Consider the following 22,233-nt stretch of genomic DNA (forward strand, 5'->3'; position numbering starts at 1 on the left):
ATCTGCGTTGAACTGATTCGATTCGATCAACTCCATTATGAAAAAAAAGGTTCCGAACAGCTGCACTAGGGAACAGTATAACGATTTAAGGCAGTACACGTCAGTGAAATCCTTAGGTATCCTAAAGAACCCCAAGATTTGAAGGCTGACGTCAGTTGTGAGTCCAAGATAATACCCAGGTTCTTCACGTGACTTACTCGTTCAACAGAAATACTCATGAGTGTGTAATTGAATAGTAAGGGCGCAGAACTACCCTTATAAACAAATCCCATAAACGAACTGTATCCCGGATGGGTAAACTATTCCACAAATGGTTTGGATGATACCCCGAACACGTCGTTAAGCTCTCTTTTATGGTTTTTTTTATTAGGGTAGGTACATCATTTCACGTCAGACTGCGTACAATCATTCCGACCACCCAGCATGAAGAAATCAGGGCAATCGCTTGCATAGCAACACTCCGTTATCAAAATCGTTACACCGGTGACGGCACATTTCCTCCCAGACAAAGAACAGCTGATAACAGTATCGTGACCGTACCGAGGTTTCCGGCCACGGCTACACGAACTAGCGATGCAGCTCCCACGGCTGCGGCTGCTTCTAATGCTGCTGCTGCTGCTGGTCCGTCTCCTACAACATTCTTTTGACGAATTTTAGAGGAGACGGACCAGCAGCAGCAGTAGCATTGGAAGCAGCCGCAGCCGTGGGAGCTGCATCGCTGATTCGTGTAGCCGTAGCTCTATAGCGTAGAAATATTCAATGTGTCTGTTTGTCTGTGGTTGGACTATGCCTTAAATTTAGCTTTGATATTGTTTCAATGTTTTTTCCCTTCAATAAGTGGATGTTATCAAGATCGATCTTCCGCCGTGTAGTCTCGAAACGAATTGAAAAGTACATTACATGGGGGGTGTGTATGTGTGGTCTTGGATGGTGCTGACAATGACGATGATGATTGTTGATGGTGTGGTGAGAGCTGACGAACGAGTTACTTCGTTGCTTTTTCTTTCCTTCTAAGGACATGGACTCCATCTTACATTGGTTCATCGTGTTCGGATTTGAGACAGCCGCCCGTCACCGAAATGGGCGTCACACCACCGGACGCTGCTCCCACGACGGAGATTGTCGTAGCCGCTGCCGACATTGAGTTGCCAGGTGCTGGTACCATGCACATGCCCATGTTTTCGATGTTCTCGTCTTGGACGAGAAGAAACACAGCTTCATAATGAACGGGAATTGTGTGCCTTTGTGATCGATCGCGCTGTGGTTGCACTTCATGATGGCGTTCACCACCACGGCTACGGTCGGGAACGCTCCGATTTCAGCGGGAACATTCACACTTGCGACGGGTGGTAGTCTTTGGTGGTGAATGCAGTCAGCAGCAGATCCTCGGATATAACGGGTGGGGTATTGAAGGAGTGGAGAATCTTGCTCGGTGGCAGAAAGCGATTTTTGCTGGCCTGGGTCAACGAAAGGAAGCGATTGTTCTTGGAGACGCTGTAGTCCTTGAAGCTGATCGAATTGTCCGGCAGGGTGTAGGGGTTGGTGGACTCTGACAAGTAGTTCTGCTTGGAAAATTCAATCTGAATTTTGCTACCATCATTTCCGATTGGAATGTTGTTCAAGTGCTAGATGCTGCGTTCAACTGGTTCGACTGCGATGGCGTCTCCCATCTGGACCATGGCGGTACCCTCTTTGCTCTTCAGGAACTTTATCCTGACATTTCCGTACAGGCAGAACAGATTGAACAGCTTATCGGTGTTGGCTGTGTTGTTATCAAATCCGTAAACCATCATCACTGCGCCCTGTTGCTGTGCCGGTTGAATGAAGTTGGCTGGTCCATTTCGGGTCAGCGGTGCGTCCTTCATCAGTCCGACGTGTGTTCCGGTTGGTGTTGGACCATGGTTGATTAAAGATTGACGGTCGTTGTACGGGGTCAGCCTTCCGCCGAAGATGGTAGGATCGTATAGCAACGGGGCTCGTCCGTTGCAGCCATCCTTGGAGACGACTGGTACTAATGTGTAGTCCCAACTGGAGTCCTTGTCGTTTTTGTAATCATTGAAAAACAAAACAAAACCAAGAACAGTTGAAATACCGGGTTGCCAAAAAAGGCATTATTCACAAGCAAACAAAAGTCAGTTTAATTGCTTCTCGGCACTGTCAGCACAGCTGCGGCACACTGAGGCACACTAAGAAAAAAGTTGGCGCAAAATAAGTGTGTAGAGTGACCACCCCTTGGACCATCCTGATTTTTTTTCAAGAAGGCTCTTCCAATTTTCCCCGGAAAATTCTACCGTATTTCTCCTGGAATTTAAATTTGACTTCCCCCAGAAATGCTTCTGGTTTGCTCCAGAAGCTTCTTCCGACAGCATCTATGAGATTTTTCCAGACTTCCTCCAGAAGTTTATTCTGAACCGGGAAATTCTTGCAAATTATCCTCCTCAAGGGTCCTACTGACTTGCGACACGAAAGTGTCTTCCGACTTCCTCCGGAAGTTTCTCTAAACTCTCTTTGAAAGTTTCGCCCGACTGGTCCCAAAAGCACTTTTACTTTTCCTGGATGTTGATCTTCGGACAGATTATGTCAGCTTTTTCCTTCCAGAAAAAACTACTTCCGGACAAAGTTGAAAGGTACCTTTTACTGGATGTTTCTTTTTTCCTGGAAGATCTCTGTTCTTTTAAGCATCATTCGGAAATGAATCTTTATTTATTGATAGAGCTATATACATAAAAAAAATTCCCAGGAAAGGTCACCAGGTCCGCGTACTCTATGTTCAGTGAAAGTGTATATTTAGCATGCCTTTTATAGCAGTTTTCCAGGAAATTGAACCAGATAAATAAGAATTGGAAAACGTGATTTATTGTAAAATTTGCGGCATCGATTCCCTGAATGTCACTAGCAAGGTAAGCATAGCCAGGTGTTCTAATGTGTCAAATTGCCTAGAGTCTCCAATGAGTGTGTTTACAATTTTCTCCGCGCTTTTCTCACCCATATATTGCAACACTTGTCTATAGTAGGAAACACTTAACACAGTTATTATAAATCAAACAATTTCAGTAAATATTCGATTTTTATATCTCGTCATTTTCACAAAACTTCACGCGATCGATTTCTTGGGCTTTTCAATTAAGAAAGTATATATTTCATATATATGTATACCATATTTGGTATTTCAGCGGCAGACAATTTTAATCCTTTTTGTTCTTAAAAGCCCGACTGTGCAATGTATCGAGCAGACAACAACGCCATGTGCTATCCTCTATTTATAATTCCATGAAATCAATTTTTCATCGATTTCCGTTAGTAGGTTCATAAATAATTACTCAATTCCAACCCTATCGATTGCCTCCAATATTGTTCGAAGTTGTATCACAACCCAGTTGTATCACACAAACAAATTGAATGTAGTTGCAACTTGTGGAAGTCGTACAACAAACAGGTATGCTTGTGGCCCAATCAGATGGCAACATCAACAACAACAGAAAAGTACCAGGAAGATTGAGGTATACGATCGTAGCCCCCCTCGACATTCACTGCAAACAACCGTACCACCTCCAATAAATTGTCCTGTTTGCTTATGCGGCTAGCGCTGGAGCGAAAATATATGCACGAGTCCTTTCCCCGGCTCGAATGTCGGGTCCGTGCTCTACTTTGCTTTGCAACGTTCGACATGATCCGGCTTACAAACAAAGTGCTGCTCATTTCATTTATCCTTCCGTTTCGTCTGCTTGCTGTATAAATAAGTGTTGGAAACCGAAATCAGGCAGTGGGCGTACATGAACAAACGATTTCTCATTTGAGCGGGTAATTGTCACCAACAGGCGTAAGCAGTAACAAACAACACCACCAAGAGCAATTCGAGGCGTGAGCATACATAAGGGCGTAAACGCGATGATCGATTCTCTTCGTCGATTTTCTCTATTGTTTATAACTCGCTTGGATTTACATTTCTCGGTGCGTTTGTTGTTGCTTTTGATAACCAATACAACCTGTCACAGCACTGTATTGGAAAAAAAAATCAGAAAACTCTACAGAAGGTCCCATCTCCTCTTTTGATAACCACACCCTAATAAAAATAACCATAAGAAAGAACTTAACGCCGTATTCGGGGTACCATCCAAGCCATTTGTGGGCTGGTTCTATTTATTTCTATTTTTTCTAATAGGGCTACCGTTCTATTTTTGCCACATAGCTTCATGAAGGAGGGTCTCTTCTAGCGTCCAGAACGTCAAACAGAACAGAAAATGTATTTTAAACTGAGTAATTAACGAATGAAAAACTCGATCAAAGCAGCTAGGACCTTTTGAAATGTTCGTCTAGAATTGCATCAACGATGAAGGAATTCTATATTGCCATAAACACTGCTCGTAAAAGGAGGTGTTAGTTTTCTGCTTGTCTGTCTCAGGCATAGATCGAGCGGGAATGTTTACACAACAGCAGCCTGCTGCATTTATGAAACACTTGTACACCCATCTCGATTAAAATTGCATCCATAGTGCCTGTTTACTCTGTTGCTAGTGTTAGCCGTTTTGTGGGACTTCTATCGACAGATGTTTGCACACGAGTCCCGTTGGGTGCTAAGTAGTTTCTGACTGTCGGCTCTTACTGAGTGCATCTTGAACTCTCGCCGGTTATTTGCATTGCGCATCTGGCTGCATAGAATTTCAATTTACGTAAATGAATGGCAATTTGAATAAAGAAACTTTTACTCAAGGTAGCATACTAATATTGATGATTAAATTAAAGACTGTGTCAAAAATAAGTTATAAACCATTTTTCGTTCCAAATATTATAAAATTAAGAAAGGTCCTTCAATTATGTATGTCACGTTCTTCTTAAAAAACAAAACTAACTACAATAAAACAATTAAAAAAATATTCCTAGAATTTCAGTCCAAATTTTTCTGAGACTTATTTTAAGAAACTTTCTATCCTTTTAATAGAATTCGGCTAAGGATTAAAAAATTAAGAAATTTTTTGGAACGAAATTTTTTGGGATGCCCAAGGACTTCCAAATTATTATGGAGTTTTGATCCCTATACTTTCATGTTCAACAGAGACGTACTATATAGGATGTCCCAGAATGTCTAAGCACGACTTTGGAACACCCCTGCTTGTTTCAGATGACGTTTAAACAGATGATTATCACGCTGAATCATTGTTTACATTTCGACCAACAGTTTCGTGTATCGCAAGTGTCGGTTCTTTACATTTCCGTGACAATGCAAAGCTTTTCTCTAGAAAAGCACAAACAGATCGTGCAAAAATGGTGTAGGGTAGAGCACTACTTCGTCATAATCGCCCATTTCCGTTCTATCGATCAGAAAAGGTCAATAATATCATGATTTCACCGTGCACAAATCAATAATAGGTTTCATTCAAAGTGTTTTTTATGTTACTTCATACGCGAAGTTAACGATTTTTCAGAGTTGGTTGGAAATGCTAACATGAAGCTTTAGTGTGAGGATTTATTAGCTAGAGAATGTAACTATCTTGAAAACTGTCGCTTTAATGGCCCTTCGCTCATTTTCAACTTCTATTCAATTTTCATACTGCCGTACTCTAACGGAACTATCCACCTACCCTCTTCTAAAGATCATTCTCTAGCTTTCCAACCAACTCTGAATAAAAGGTTTGTTCAGATGCGTTAGTTCATTATCTACAACATAAATCCTGTTAGAGCGCATTGTATGAATATTTACGATCATTGTTCTCAAAACAAAAGAAGCGCTCCTAGCGAACCCCCTTTTTCTACGTTTATCCGTAGGACGAAGAAAATCTAATGGCGTTTCAATGCATTAGGACGGAATTGAAACTCGTAGAACGAATTTAGAATCAAGAAGCAGTATCAGATTTTAAACAATATCTCAAAAATTTGTGACTCTTTATCAAATCTAACGGTACGTATGGAAAGGTGCATAAATTGAGAAGTCATCTTTGATAGAAATATTCCATTTTTTGTTTAATCAGGTTCAGAAAAGAGAGGTAAAGCGCGGGTTGTGCTAAGTAGAACTTAAATTAGATCAGAAACCCTACTATCCCCCACATTTATCTGAGTCAATTAGCAAAATTGGAAGGTGTTAGCATCGGAGCCGTTCGAAACGCGATTCGGAAGTATGGTGATGAAGCAACTTTCCAGGACAAGTAAAAATCTGGATGTAAACCAAACCCTGTTGACCGAAATCTGGACCGGAAAATGGTGCAAGCTTTCACTCACAAGAAAAGTGCTTCGGTTCGAGACGTGGCTAGAAAAGTGGGTTCCTCGAAGAGTAACGTCCAGCGGGTCAAGGCAAGAATGGGTCTAAAGATGTATAAGAAGCAGAAGAAGCCAAAGCGGAGTGAAAACAAGCCGCATCCGTCAAACCGAGGGCCCGGAAGTTATACGACCAACTGCTGTGCGGAAAATCGGTGTGCGTGATTATAGACGATACGTTAAATTTGATTAAAAAACTCTTCCTGTCTTCCTATCTGCTGAATGAAACTTTGCTCTATCTCACGACTTAATGAACGAATCCGTAGTGCTTCGTGGGACGTCATATCATCATGAGTGATTTACAGGTATGTTAACAAAATATCTTGGGTTCTCCAAATTATTCTGCAGTTCAGATCTAGATGTTCTATAGACTGATCAAGATTTGTTTATTTATTGTAATTCATCTGATAGCAGTTGTCTTAATGATTAAAACTTAGATAATACACAAAAAAGCAACAGATAAACAGATTACAAAAATAATCACAATCTTCTCAATCTGTTTCGAAATTTATTCGATGTTTCTCCGAATTCAAATGCTTCTTCCAAAGCGGAGAATGCCCGAACCATCGCAGACATTGGCTCATGGTATGCATATGCAGTCCGATGGAATCTTGGTTGTAGTAAGGATGACTGCCGCAACATCCTTTGAGGAACACGGAAGTTTAATTGTGAAAGCAGTTGAGGGCAGTCCACATCGTCATTTAAAAGTTTCGCTACATGTAAGGCTTGTTGCATTTTTCTTCTGTGTTCTAATGTGTCCAGATCCAATAGCATGCATCGGTCTACATAAAGTGGTAAATTCGTTGGATCGTGCCACGGCAGGCTGCGCCAAGCCAACCTCAAAAATCTTTTCTGAACACGTTCCATTCGGAGATTCCACACTAGCTCATATGGAGACCAGACCACAGATGCATTTTTCAAGTATGGGCCGAACTAAAGAGCAATATAGCGCCTTCAAGCAGTGAGGGTCTTTGAAATCTCGTTCAATCTTCGAAATAAATCCCAGTTGACGATTCTCCTTAGAGATGATCGAGGAATAGTAAAGATTGAAGGTCAACTTTGGGTCCAAAAGAACACCAAGATCAGTGATACGTTCTACTCTGCGAAGCGTTACATTGTTAATGCAGTAGTCGTAAAAGATTGAACTCTTAGTGAAACGTCATCACTGCACACTTTGGAACGCTGAAGATGAGCTTATTGCGACAACACCAATCCACAAACAAATCTAGCAAGCTTAAAGACAATGACAATCCTCAATCGAGTGAACTATGACGTATAGCTTAAAATCATCTGCATAAACAACGAGCTTGCATTTAACTCCCGAAAAAGCTGCTACATCGTTGATGAATAACGTAAACAAAAGTGGACCCAGGTTACTTCCCTGAGGTACTCCAGAGGTGCTGGTAAACGTAGGTGTTTGTGGCGGTTATAATCAGCCTCGTCTTCAGTGGGGAATCGATGACAACAGGGTCTACCTCACCGAATCATCTTCACTGACCGCTGCAAGTATTGCTCTCGTTGATGGAATGGATTCCGTTAATCTCAGTCAACAATACAGTCCGAAACGAACTTGGCCGCACGCTACCTGCTCCACTTGACTCGCCATCTCACCCAGCTGGCAACGTGGATGATAGAGCAGGGCTTCTAGACTTCAAGAAAATTGATTATGTCTCATTACTGCAGTATCTTTTTGATAAAGACTGGGCCGATGTGTTTGAATGCATTGATGTTGATGAGATGACTGTGAGTTTCTGTAGCATTATTCAACATTGGTTGGAATCAAATGTTCCTCTCAAAAGACGACCAATTTTCCCAGCTTGGAGTACTCCTCAGCTTAGAGTGCTGAAGCGTGAGCGTAACGGAGTCCAGAGAAAACTACGTCGTCACAGAACAGCTGACACGAAGCGTGACTTCAAGCGTGCCAGTATCGCTTACATTAAACTTAACAGTGCCTTGTACAAATCACTTGTCATTCGTCGAGTCCAGTGGAATTTGCGGCGTAACCCCCGAAATTTTTGGAGCTTTTTCAACAGCAAAAGGAAATATGCGAGTATACCGTCCAACATGCTACTCGATGGGAAAGAGTCCACTTCTCTAAGCGAAGCGTGTGAGATGTTTGCTAAACACTTTGCATCTGTCTTCGATAAAAATATGACAAGTGACGTTGAAGCTGAATCTGCTGCCTCTGATACGCCTAGTGACTTAGTAGAACTGAACACATTCGAAGTAGCTCGGGATATGGTACTTTCAGCAGCAAGGAGACTGCAAACCTCACTCTCACCTGGTCCAGATGGAATTCCGGCAGTGGTTTCTGCCGTTGCTCAGCTGCCTTAGCAGAACCTTTAGCAGCCATATTTAATGCATTCTTTGAGCAAGGAAAATTCCTCTACATTGTGGAAGCAGTCGTATATGTTTCCTGTTTTTCAAAGCTGGTAATAAACGGGACATTAAGAACTATCGAGGTATCACCAGTCTTTCGGCAGCGTCCAAACTGTTTGAGATCATCTTAAGCGAATTTGTCCTGAATCGCTCGAAGAACTACATTTCAACTGACCAGCATGGATTTATTCCCGGTAGATCGGTAGCTACTAACATTTTGGATTTCACCAGTACATGCCGCATTCGTCAAAATCGACCAGAAGGTTTTGTTATGCAAGCTTTCCCGACTAGGGGCGTCTGAGCAACTTAGGTCGTGGTTACATTCCTACTTGACTGGACGAACTCTTCGAGTACGACTAGGATCTTATCATCACAAGATGTCTTGTCGCACAACTCTTTGACTGAGGCAATATGCGCATCCATAACTTCGACGTCGTGACTTCGATCCGGTGGGATGTACACAGCGCATAAATATAGTCTATAATGCCCCTACTAAACAGATGTAACAGATTCGTGGAGCACCATAACATCATGTGAGATATATTGTTGTAATGACAAAATATGGCGGGATCTCCAAATAATCCTGGAGTTAAAATCTTGACGTCTTCAACAAAGTCGTGTGCAATGTCCTGAGTAATTTAATCAATTTATAAAGCTACGTGAGTCTTCACCATATCATGTGGGGCATAATTTGTAAAAGCAATATATATTTAGGTTCACCAAAGTGACTGAAGTTAGAATCATGCAGTCAAAAAGGTATTGCAAGAAATCCTTGTTAATTTCTGAGTTCCTAGAGCTTCGTGCCCCATAATATCATTTGCGATGTATGCTTGTAGTGACAAAATATTTTAGGTTCACCAAATTATCCTGCAGTTTAGATCATGCTGTTCTACAGGCTCAAGAAAGTCTTCGTGCGATCACAGCATTTGTGACATAAGTTCATCAAAATATCTTAGTTTCTTCAAAGTTCTTGGAGTTGAGGTCTTGTGATTATACAGGCTCAATGAAGCCTTTCAAGTTGTTTCGATGTACTACTGAGTTTTCTAATAAGTTCCGTTGATTATATAAATCTGTAGAGTTATATGAGAACATATCATATTGTATTTGCGTCACGACAGATTAAACCCATTCCGACGGTTTCGACAAGCTTTAAAATTTTCGTGCTGGATTTACTCTTGAATTGACAAAATATCATAAATTATCCAAATCATAAAGGTGTTAAGATCAAACGAAATCCTCATGATGTTCTCTCACCAAGATGTTCACCTCTATGCATATTCATCAGGAATTGTGCTGAAGACCTTCAGTACTTCAGATATTTTCTAATCCCATCAAGATTCATTCTGATGACCCTCAACTGACCCAGAAATCATGGTAAGTCCTTCCAATATCCTCTGATCAAATCTGCATGATCAGAAATTATTCTGATGACCTTCAGACCATGAGATACTTTCTCATCACATAATATTGATTAGGATTTAAAGCGAAAACCATCAGAACTTAACATTATCATTATTATTCATCATCATTGATAAGGAATTATTCTGCAGATCTATTACTAATCAAGAATTCAATTCATTATATTAGAACTATAGGAGTTTATTTTGGAAACTAAGAGAGATATTCTCTCATCATATTACATTGAGCGGAAATTATTCTGATAGCCAAACATTCATACGAAGTCCTTCATATATTCTCTGATCATATCAAGTTGATCAGGAATTATTTTGAAGATTTTCAGATAATCAAATATTCTCTCATCATACTACGTTGACAAGAAATTATTCTAAGCCAAGGCGTCGCAATATCAGCTTCAGTCGACAAAATCAATGAGGTGAAGAGAGTGCTGGCTTTATTTTTCTGTTGACGTCGAACAGCTTCGCAGTATTCTAAAACCTCAGTCGGCGTCTACAAACATTTGTTTTAGCACTCATTTTTTTCCTTGGTTTGTTTTCCGTCGATCTTGTTTCCGTGCTGAGCACCAATGCTACCGACGCCAGGGAGGCAGCTCCGACACCTGGACCCTACCTACCGACCCCTATCAAATCATAAACCAGGGATCCAACGGCTTTTACCAACGGATCCGAAGGAAGACGTGATCAGAGATGGCGGCGCCGACTGGGATTGAACCCAGGCCTGCTGGGGTGAGAGGTAATCACGCTTACCACTACACCACCGGTGCCGCTATAGCACTTATTATTGAAAAGTGTCACTTTTCGACACTGTTTTGAATAACATAATGGCCTACTTTTCATAACCAAAATCGCAAAGTCAAAAAGTACTTCTTCTCAGCATCCAGTACCGAAAAGTTCTACTTTTCGACACTCTTTTGAGTGCAAAAATGTTGTAAGCAAAATTCGATTTTCTCTCGGCTAGCCTCGTTAGATAAACTTCGACTCGTGTTGAAAAAAAAAACTTCTTTTTGAAATTTGTTGCATAAATCGACAGTGAGCATCCATAAGGACGTAAACGCGATGATCGATTCTCTTCGTCGATTTTCTCTTTTGTTCGCTTAGATTTACGTTTCTCGATGTGTTTGCTGGTGCTTTTGATAGCCAATACAACCTGTTACAGCACTGCATTAAAAAAATTCTAGAAAACTGTTTCGCTTAGCTGTAGCAATGCATAGAGAAAACCGATGAAGAGAATCGATCATTGCGTATACGCCCTTATGCATGCTCACTGTCGAAAAAGCTATTTTAATCGCTTGTCTCTCTTTCTGCGGATGCATCGGAACATTTCTGGGGGCACTGGAACATGCCCGGGAGACCCAATATGACCGTGGACTTTCAATAAGGCTATTACTGGCCAGTTTCTGCAAAATAATGAAGTTTGATGTGTCGCACGACAGGTTTAAATTCTTGTTGAGAATTGGCCAGGGCCAGGTCCGAGGGCACCAGAACATATCTGGGAGGACCAATGTGCCCGTGGACTCTCAACAAGGCTATTACCAACAATCAATACGAAACTAACGATTTTAAATTGGCTCACCACTTTAGTAGCCTATTGGTCCCAAGCAAACGATTAACGTACCCTATTCTAGTCGAAATTCTAGTACTACGCAATGATTGTTTTGATTCGCTATGAAAGTTTGACAGATAAAATGAGGGGTTATTGGTTTTTCCTATGTTTCGAGGGGTGAATCGATTAGCTTGGGACCGAAGAGAGTACCAGAGCTGAGCCAAAAAGTTGAGCACGTTATTTCGGGACCTTCTAGTCTTAGAGTTACCTCTATGCTATTACCGGCCATGTTTTGAAAAACCATGGAGTTTGATATTTCGCACGACGGGTTTTGATTCTTGTCGAAATTTGGCCACTTCCCCAGGGACATCGAAACATGCCCGGCAAGAATAGTGTGACCGTGGACTGCCAATCAGGCCATTACCGTCCAAGTTTTGTAAAATCATGAAGTTTGATGCGTCGCAGGACAGGTTTTAGTTCTTGTTGAGAATTGGCCACTTCCCTGAGGGAACCGGAACATGCCCGAAAGGGCTAGTGTGACCGTGGACTGTCAATACAAAATCATGAAGTTTTATATGTTGCACGCCGGGGTTTGGTTCTTGTTGAGAGTTGGCCACTTCCACGGGGGCACGGGAACTTTTAAGGGATGCCAAAGGAGATCATGGACCATCGGTTTAGCCGCCAGTGGTCCAATTACATCAGTTGAGTGAGAAAATATTATGTTTACTATGTGTATAATTATTACAGAACAGTTAAGCCAAATGCCCTCCCAGAGTTATCCCAACGGAAACCGGAATAACTCCGTTTTATTACTATATTTGTGGGCTATTTGGGATAATAAAGACTGTATTAAAACAAATCCAACAGACAGAAATGATCAACAAAAATTCAACAATAAACACATATAAGCTATGTTTTTGCAAAGTTGGTTTATTCAACCTCCAGGCTAAATGTTTGCACCTTCGACTTAACGCTACCCATCAAATCCTGTGCAACACTTGCGCCATCTTTCTTACACACTTTCATCCACTCTTTCTTCAAATCCTTGTCGTTTTTGTAGACCTCCCCTATTTCCCGGAGCTTGTCCTTCATAATCGCCCAGAATTTTTCTATTTTGGCGAAGTTCTGGCGAGTTTCGCGGATTTGCCTCCTTCGACACTCGGTTTCGCGTAATGACACGATGCCAGATCCGACCAAAACAGGGTGTCACCTTCTTGGGACCGGAGCAAGGACAGCAGGCGTTTCTGGAGGCATTCTTATTCATATATTTGACCGTTGGTAGTGCCGGTATTTATATACGGCTTGCTGAATTTGCCGCACCCACAGATCGCCTGCCACACTATGTACTTCTTGGACAATTGGTTTACCTTCTTCTTTCGGAACTTCTCCGGAACATCCAGGCGGGACATGCCAATAAAAAAAAACTCCAGGCTGGGGATCTGCTTGGCGTCCGCTTTAATGTACGTCTCGTCGTCCATTACGATGCATTTCGGCTGCACCAACCACTCGCGGTACAGCTTCCTTACGCGGGATTTGGCCACCGGATTCTGTTTATCGATTCGGGTAGGCGCCTTCCTTACCTTGAAGACATGAAGTTCGCCCCGCTTCATTGTCTGCTGGACGAACCAGACGGAATAATTGACCTTCTTGGCCACGTCCCGAATCGAAAGGTTCGGATTGCGCTTGAGGTAATCCTTCACCTTCCTTGCATTCACGGGTCGGTTGTCTACACTTTTCTTCCACTGCCAGCTCGCCGCTGGGTCGTCTGGGTCTCCTTGAACGATTTTACCATATGGGTCACGGTAGAATTATCGATACCAAACTGTTTCGCGATCCACCTGTGGGACTGGCCTGGATTTTTCACGACCGCTCCCATAATTATTTGTCGAAGCCCTTCTTGCTTGGAAGCCATACCGATAACCACTTAACAGATTGTGACGAGATTTTGCACATCTAAACATTACACTTTAAACTAGTTTTACTCAAAAATTCATCAATTGTTACCCATGCAATAAAAAGTTATACACAAAAGAAAGTGTTGCATTTTTTTCCGAGTAAAATCTTTAGGATGCTTTTAAGCCAGTTTTGTCGTTCTTAAGCTGGAAATAGCTTGAAATATCTTCATTACAGTTCGGTCGTGACATGATTATAAAGTGTTTGGCAATCAACATAAATTTGAGAACCACTGCTCTAGAGATTCAATAATGGAAATCATGTCAAAACTTGTGGCTGCTGAGATTCAAACGAGCAATTTATCCGTGTCCCTTTTTTCATATTGCTGGTTTAAGAGTGTTGATAAATTGAAGGCGTTAAAGTTAAATTATTACTGTTCTTGTTACTTATTTCTTTATGTATTTACATGAGTGGGAAAACCCCACTCCAGAAGGATCAACCTTGCCCCTCCTCAAGTGGGCGGAAAATCTCTTCTTTTCGTATCAACAGATAACATAAAATCGTTCAGATACATATTTATATACTAAAATTAATTCAGGAAACGTTAATATTTACTTAATCAGGATGATGAAACATTAAAGAATGAAATTTTAAGACTAGCACGGGAAGCTTTGAAGTCAAAAAAGCTATATCATCGGAAGCTACGCATCGGATATTAATTTTAATGAAATTGTTTTCTGTTTGTACCGGTTGCAACCAGCGAATCATTAAACGATGATTAACTATAACCATATTTTGCATTGAAACATACCGGAAGCTTACATTAATTTCAAAGGAATGGAGCAAACAAAGCCATGGTATAGCGCATTATATGTGTGTTTGTTCAACATAAATCAAATATGAATGGGAAGCTTAATTGAATTTATCCTCCTACGTAAAGGCAATAATACCAACCCGCCCGGAGATTGAAAAGCCAAAACGCGCCCAACTGTCAATCGATAACATATTTTTATTCTTAAATATATAAATATATATAGTGCGCGCTTCCCATTCCAATGCCACCAATAAATAAAAGTAATTTGCATTCGCCGCCGCCACCGACGATAACGGTCCGGCTCTCAACAGCTGACCGACATCGCTACATCATCACAAACGGTCAAATTCAAGGTTTGCACGACTATACTGATCTCGTTCCGTTGTTGCTCGTGGTTGCCAGTGCAGCAGTGCAATGTCCGCCGGACCATCACGGCAATGGGGGCAGCAGGAATCAATTCTTCATGGCGATTGGTGTTGGGATTTGAATTATTCAAGCTAGCGAACCGAGTCGAACCGGAATCGATACTGTTCAATGAGTTTGTGCAAGATACCGAGATTGTCAGAATTGCAGTTCGGATGGGTATGACGTATATAGGAAAGTATATACGTACGGATTTGTTCCAAGCGGTTTATTCCATGTATGATTATTAATTTAGAACCGATTTATATCGATTTCGTTTCTGTTTTGTGGTCATTTTTATAGCAATATGGTGAATAACTGTTTCCAATTAATGAATTTATACTAAATCATGAATGTCTCTTGAAGCGTTGATAATATTCGTCCTTCCATGTTCATGCACGGCGGGTTTTGAATTCCTTTAATTATTGATGTATTCTTCTTTTGATCAAAAATGATTATTTATACTCCAGTTTACCATGACATATTAAATGTGTTGGAAATACAAAATGAAGGAATTCTTTTCGGTTGAAATACCAGGCCATACCCTAACAGATAACGCGGTCTTTGCCATTTACCGAATGCCATCTTTTCATTGTTATACGTGGGGTCGTTAAAGGCGCAACTACAAAGTAAGACCATGCTGAAGGTAGCTGGGTTTGATTCCCGGTCCGGTCTAGGAATTTTTCGGGTTGGAAAATTTATCGACTTCCCTGAGCATAGAGTATATGATTGTACTTGCCCCACAATTATACTAATGCAAAAATGGAACAGGCATCGAAAGCTCTCGATTAATAACTGTGAACACTAAGTTGAGAGCACGTAGTAAGTTAATATGGAATGGAATTCAAATTCCAACAAAACAATTCAAGGAACAAATGGCGAGCAAATCCCTTGATGTGGGAAATGAGCAAGCAACAAGAACACATGGTTTAATTTACCATATTCTCGTTTATCACCGGAACGGTTAACGAAAGATGAGTTTCGAAGAAGAGCATAGAGCAAGAGCAACAAAACTCATAGGCTGCAACATCACTGCAGCTTTTAAAAATTGATAAGATTTCTCCCAAGAAGGATCAAGCATTTGAACGGAATTTTAATTACATGTTGAACTTTGAAACCTGTTCCCACTTAACAACTTTCATCGTAAACATTTTATGTAGGTGCGCGTAGGTGACGAGTTTCTCGGCACCGGGAAAATTAGAACACCCAGCATGCAATAGAAACCCTATTTGGGTGCATCTATTTAAAATAGGAAATTTATCCATTGTTATTATTTACTTATTTATTTCATCAACCGATGTAGACTGGTATTTTGTTTTTCAGTGAGACGAATTAAATAGAACCTCTGCATTTTCGAAGCGCTAAAGTGAGCTCGAGTTTTTTTCAGGCAACGTTTTTAACACATCATTTCCATAACGGTTGTCCAGCCCAGCAACGCCAAACGAATTTAAAAAGAAGAATGACGCTTAGAGAGAAAAGCTAGCTTGGGATTTCCTCGTCTTGCTTTGTTTACTTCCTTTCACTGGAAACATCGTTGATTTTATTGCTAAAACCAAGCCTCAATTTGGCTTTCAATTTCTTTCACGGACACTCTGTCAATTTATTGAATATTGGTTATGTTCCGTTTGTGATGTAGGGTTACGTCTTTCGGCAACATATTGGGGGTGCAATTTAAAAAAAAAACCAAAATCGACCGCATTACGAAAAGAGGTCAGGTTTTGACCACATATAACTCTGTCAATAACAGATGGATTTTAATTCTAAACAAGCCAAACGATTAGAAATTTATCTACCAATATGCTAAAATGAACGCTTTATTAATTTTCAATAGATTTCTATTGAAAATTACACAAATGTCCAACTGTTGCAATAGTGATCAAAATTATCACCGATTGCCTGCAAACAGCGCATTCTCTAACACAGATTTAAAAATCGAATTCGATCCTGTCTCACTGAACGGTGCTCATTAACGGCGCCGGTGGTGTAGTGGTAAGCGTGATTACCTCTCACCCCAGCAGGCCTGGGTTCAATCCCAGTCGGCGCCGCCGGGATGTTCTGAGGCATAACATCTCTGATCACGCCTTCCTTCGGATGGGAAGTAAAGCCGTTGGTCCCCGGTTCATGAGTTGATGGGTCGATAGGTAGGGTCCAGGTGTGGGAGCTGCCTTCCTGGCATGTCGGTAGCATTGGTGCTCAGCACGGAAAACAAGATCGACGGAAAAAACAAACCGTGTGTGGTGGTGTGCGGTCATCGGTATCAGCAGCAGTAGTAGCAGCAGCAGCAGGAGTGGTTTCGGCGTGTGGCGTTGAAAATTGTTCTCCAGTAACAAGGAAAGGCTGCCTGCAAGCAGCGAGCTGCAGAGCCCACATGAGCAACCATCGAAGGAGGAAGAAGCCGCACCGCTATGCTATGGATCGGAATCATAGCTCTTCGTGAGTCGCTGCGGGTCATCTATGCCAAGCGTATCACCCATGCTCCAAACAACATTCAGCTCAGCCTCATCCGTGTTGAACACCCAGCTCAGCATTACTCAACCATCACTACAAAACGGTCCTTTTCAGGACCACCATAAATTTGTTAAAGAGTATTATTTGGACATTTGTCAAGGACATCAGTTCCCGCTAGCAGCTAGCTATCAAGACTCAACCTGTCTAAAGAAGGTGTGGAATTGTAGGCCTGAATGTATTGGTGAAATTAATCATATCGTCCGGTGATTTTCCAGAGACGGCGCTGTTTCGCTGCTAGGAAGTGATAAAAATCCACATATAGAATTTGAAAGAAGTGGGAATAATTCGCTTTAGGTGCATATTCAGGTAAAAAAAGTGAACGACAAGCTAAATAAATTAGTCAGGTGAATGTTGTTTTCCCGGAAATTATGGTTTGATATAAATGATTTTTCTTCAAACAGTTTTACCTGCTTTACTACCAATCCCCAGAAATCAAAAAAAAAATCAAATTTGTGAGAAAATTAGCTCTAACGAGCTCAATCTCTCAATTGCCATGTTTTTCATGACACCCTATTTGTGATTTCCTTTCATAGATTTCAAAATAGAGTATCTGACACTACAAAACATGTCTGGTACCTCTATATATGCATTTAGATTAACATTTGAAGTCCCTCCTTTTTTACATAGTCTGCACAAACGATACTTTCTGCCCCCCATTCATACAATTCGGAAGGAAATCCTGTGAGGGGTGAGCTATTTTGAGTGCAGAATGTGTAAAGAAGTAGGGACTTTGGTTGTTATTCTAAATGCATATATAGAGGTACCAGACATGTTTTGCACTGCACTGTCCTCTGTGAACAGTTCTTGGAAAACAAATTTTGTGTAGTTTTCGATCGATGCCACCGCCAACAACAGCAGTGACATCTGATGGAACATGAATACAGAAGCTTGACAAAATGATTAATCCGTTTTTCCCTCGGCTTTCATTTCGCTTCGCACGATTCGTTTTTACTCAATCACCCTTGTAGTGACGTCAAAGAGTTTGTTTCGATCGGCGCTTACATAGGAAATTTAATATGGATTATGGATTTTTTGTAGGGGAAATGGCTCTAATGTTGGCCTATGGATCTAAGATTGCTATTGAAAATTTAGTCGATTGATGAATTTATGTTCATTTCAATTAGGAGCATAATGTTGAGGTAATTAATTTATTATTGAATTAGCACTCTGTATACCATGAAAACAGCCTGTTTGTGAGTTTTTGTCTGTTTTCAAGTAAGAAGTTATCATAAAAAAAACAATTCGCCAGCTGGTATTTCCCAGCGACTTTACAAATAAATACAATCAAACAAAATCATCATGCAGAACTAGCTAGGATTTGTTTCACTTCATGTTTCACAAAATTGCTTTCGAGTGTTATTACATCGTCTCCCGCAAAGTTTACATTTTGACATAGGATTAAGTCTCTGGGCAACATATTGGGGATGCAATCAAAAAAAACAAAATCGACCGTGTTACCAAAAGTTGTCAGGTTTTGACCACTTATAACTATGTCAATAGCGGATGGATTTTAATTCTAAGCAAGCCAATCGATTGGTAATTTTTCTACAAAGCTGCTAAACTTTATCAATTTTCAATAGGTCACTATTGAAAATTTCACAAATGTCCAACTGTTGAAATGGTTATCAAAATTATCACCGATTGCCTGCAAAAAGTGGTTTCCCTAGCATAGTCGCCAAATATTGATACCGAGCACGTAATTCTACGTTAAATCTACGGTCGAGTCTTGGATACAACCTCTTACTTTTTTTTAGAGAAAATGTGGATGGAGGATAAATCTAACGTGTAACCTTTAAGTGTTTTCATGTGCAAAAAGCGATGGGGTCTCATAACACATAACATATGTGGAACTTCAAATTAGATGCCTTTCAAAAAGTAAAGTAATTCCTCTATCCTTACTTTGTTATAACTGACATAACTGCACATCGAAATGTCAAAATTGAAAAAAAATAGTTAAACTAAAATTGAATTCATCGAACAGAAATTTGAAAACAGTTTGAATTTCTACGAAAAGTGCTATCAGGTAAGTGAATTCTGAATAATTTTTCAATAGCTCAATCTCAAGGACGAACATGAAATTATTTCATTGTGGACGAGTACGAGTATTATTGCTTCATTATTAATCAAAAGGTATGACTCAATAGTTTGTCTAGTGAAATTTTATTATATTTGAAAAAGAGTGTAGTTGCGAACCCCTTCGGATACGGTTGTGTTTAAAGTTTGCTCTCTATTTGGTGCGTGCGTTCGCTTTCATAGTTTTTGGCTGCATTTGCCGGATTAGCGCTTGCACTCTGCCTCCCGGACGGTTGTACGTGTGTGATTGGTGGTTTTCTCGCTTTCCGGGAAGTTTTAGAATCGAGAAAGAAAAAGTGATTCATCATGTTTGCAAGCATCAAAAGAGATGTCGCTATCTGCGTTGTTTGATTTTTTCCCGGACCAGAAATTTGTGGCATCGCGAAGATCTAAAATTGGTGTATTTCTGTTAAAAATGCATAAAAAAACCTGAAATGCTGCATTTGGAAGTTGAGTGTCTATACAATGGTTGCTATGATGAGTTTTCACCGTTTGCTCCCCAGTTTTCAAAATGACGTCCAAGCAAGAGGAGCAGCGTGTCAAATTTTGCTCGCGCAGCAAGAGAATCCAAAGTTCTCACACACCAAGTTGGCAAAATTGCTGGATGTGGCCAAATCGACCGTGACAAACGTTTTAAAAGTGTTCGGGGAGCGTCTGTCCCCCGCTAGAAAGCCTGGACGCGGTGGCAATCGTAATCCGGACGTGGAAGTGACGACGAAAAAGGTGGCCGTGAAATATAAGCGGAATCCTAATCTCTCCATCCGGGACGTCACTGGCAAGCTCAATGTCTCCCATGCTACTGTGCAGCGGGCCAAGAAACGAGGCGGGTTGTCGACGTTTAAGAAGGTGAAGGTGCCGAACCGAGATTACTAACAAAACACGTCGGCAAAGCAGCGGTCCCGAAAGCTGTATACGAATCTGCTCACAAAGTTCGACTGTGTCGTCATGGACGACGAAACATATGTGAAGGCAGATTTCAAGCAGCCTCCAGGACAAGAGTTTTATACTGCATCAGGAAAAGGGAAGGTGGCTGAAATTTTCAAACCCATCAAACTATCGAAGTTCCCGATAAAATATCTCGTCTGGCAGGCCATATGCACGTGTGGTCTAAAAAGCGGCATTTTCTTTACTACGGGAACCATCAACCAAGAGATCTACATCCAGGAGTGCCTGGAAAAGCGGCTGCTACCATTCCTAAAGCAATATAATAGACCTGTGCTGTTCTGACCGGACTTGGCGAGCTGCCACTATGGGAAAAAGGCAATCGAGTGGTACGATGCGAACAACGTGGTTGTGGTACCCAAAGACCACAACCCTCCCAATAGCCCAGAACTCCACCCTATCGAATAAGGTCGATGAGACCACTGTGCAAAATTTAATGGAAGGGGTTAAGTGTAAGGCACGACAGTTAGGATTTCACAAACCAAAAGGACGAACATGGTGGAATTCGTGCATTCCCGGTTGATTTTCAGTGGGTATTCCGAATCACAACATTGCTCACCAAGTTCCTTTTTTGCCGTTCGAAGTCGACGGGTTTGCTTTCGCGAGAGTGACGTTTATTGAATCCGTTCTTTGCACGGCTGTGTTTTTTTGTAACCAGCGGTTGTAAGTGTGCTTGTGATTTTCATTACCTCCCGGGAGGCCGGTTCACCGTGTATATTTCCCATAAAAAAACGATTCGACAGTGAGCATGCATAAGAGCGAAGCCACGATGATCGATTCGCTTCGTCGATTTTCTCTATTGTTTATAACTCGCTTGGATTAATATTTCTCGGTGCGTTTGTTGTTGCTTTTGATAACCAATACAACCTGTTACAGCACTATATTTAAAGAGAAAATCGGCGAAGAAAATCGATCATCGCAGTTAGGCCCTTATGCATGCTCACTGTCGAATTTTGCAAAGCTTAAAATCGGAGAATGTCGAGTCAACATTTCATTATTTTTGCTGTTTGGCCTCTAACTGCTCTATTCTAGACTTTAACTCAATATAGTTAAATATTATTAAATTTATGTATCCAGAACGAAAAAATAATAATATTAGATTGTTTCTCAGTGTAATAGAACAGCACAATCAAGCTGAGAAAATGATAAACAAAAATGGCAGAAAGCGTTGATCAGGATATTCAAAAGCTGATGTTGAATTGAACCATAAGGCAATCATCCGAAATTTGAAGCTTATTGTTAAAGGGCTCGAGCAATGCAATAATCATTCGAAGTATTGCGGATGTTTTCGTTCAGTGTATCTTGATTGCATTGGCGGTGTTATTACAAACCGCCAATTCATAGGTTGCAAATGCAATTAGTTTTGACCCTCTCGAAAGGGTGTTACGATCAAAATTTTGTCGATTTAAATTTGACGCATTTCTTTTAATCGAGTATTAAAAAAACTTGAACACCCCTCTTTTTGAAGGTGTGTGCGTGTAAAATGATGCCTCTATATTGATTTTGACATTTCTAGATAGAGCTGGAATTAGGGCGTAACAGCTTTTGTAAACAATGAATTCTCTCGACGATTTCTAGGAAATCAAGGTACGCCCACGCAAACTAACATAACCTTCGGGTAGAGGAAGTCGTCCCGTACCCGATAGTGATGTTGATTTGCGTTGGCGAGCCTTGATTTTCTAGAAATCATCGAAAGAAGTCATTGTTTACAAAAGCTGTTACACCCTAATTCCAGCTCTATCTAGATTTGCTCTTCAGTTATCAAAATGACGTTCAAGCAAGAGGAGCCACGCATCAAAATTTGGCACGCGCATCGCGAAAATTCGAGCTACTCGTACTGAACTACGTCAAGGCAGACTTCAAACAGCTTCCTGGGCAGGAGTTTTATAACCCATGTAACAATTTGGGTTTTATGAGGGTTCTGAAGACCATTATTTAGACTTGTAGAATGCTATAAAACCACGATAAAACTTGCAATGCTGCTTGGGAAGGCAACCGGAAGGAGAACGGTG

General features: G+C 41.0%; 1 protein-coding gene and 1 pseudogene across 2 annotated transcripts in view; both read right to left on the reverse strand.

Annotated features, from left to right (window-relative positions):
- Window positions 1-22,233, reverse strand: part of LOC135701820 (calcium/calmodulin-dependent protein kinase kinase 1) — a 540,452-nt gene that overhangs the window by 418,444 nt on the left and 99,775 nt on the right. The gene's annotated exons all lie outside the window — the stretch shown is intronic.
- LOC135701849 (heterogeneous nuclear ribonucleoprotein L-like) lies at window positions 797-8,602 on the reverse strand (annotated as a pseudogene).

Source organism: Ochlerotatus camptorhynchus, unplaced genomic scaffold (assembly GCF_037179485.1).
Source record: "Ochlerotatus camptorhynchus isolate MF236.1 unplaced genomic scaffold, CSIRO-AGI_Acam_v1.1 ptg000177l, whole genome shotgun sequence".
Classification (NCBI taxonomy): domain Eukaryota; kingdom Metazoa; phylum Arthropoda; class Insecta; order Diptera; family Culicidae; genus Ochlerotatus; species Ochlerotatus camptorhynchus.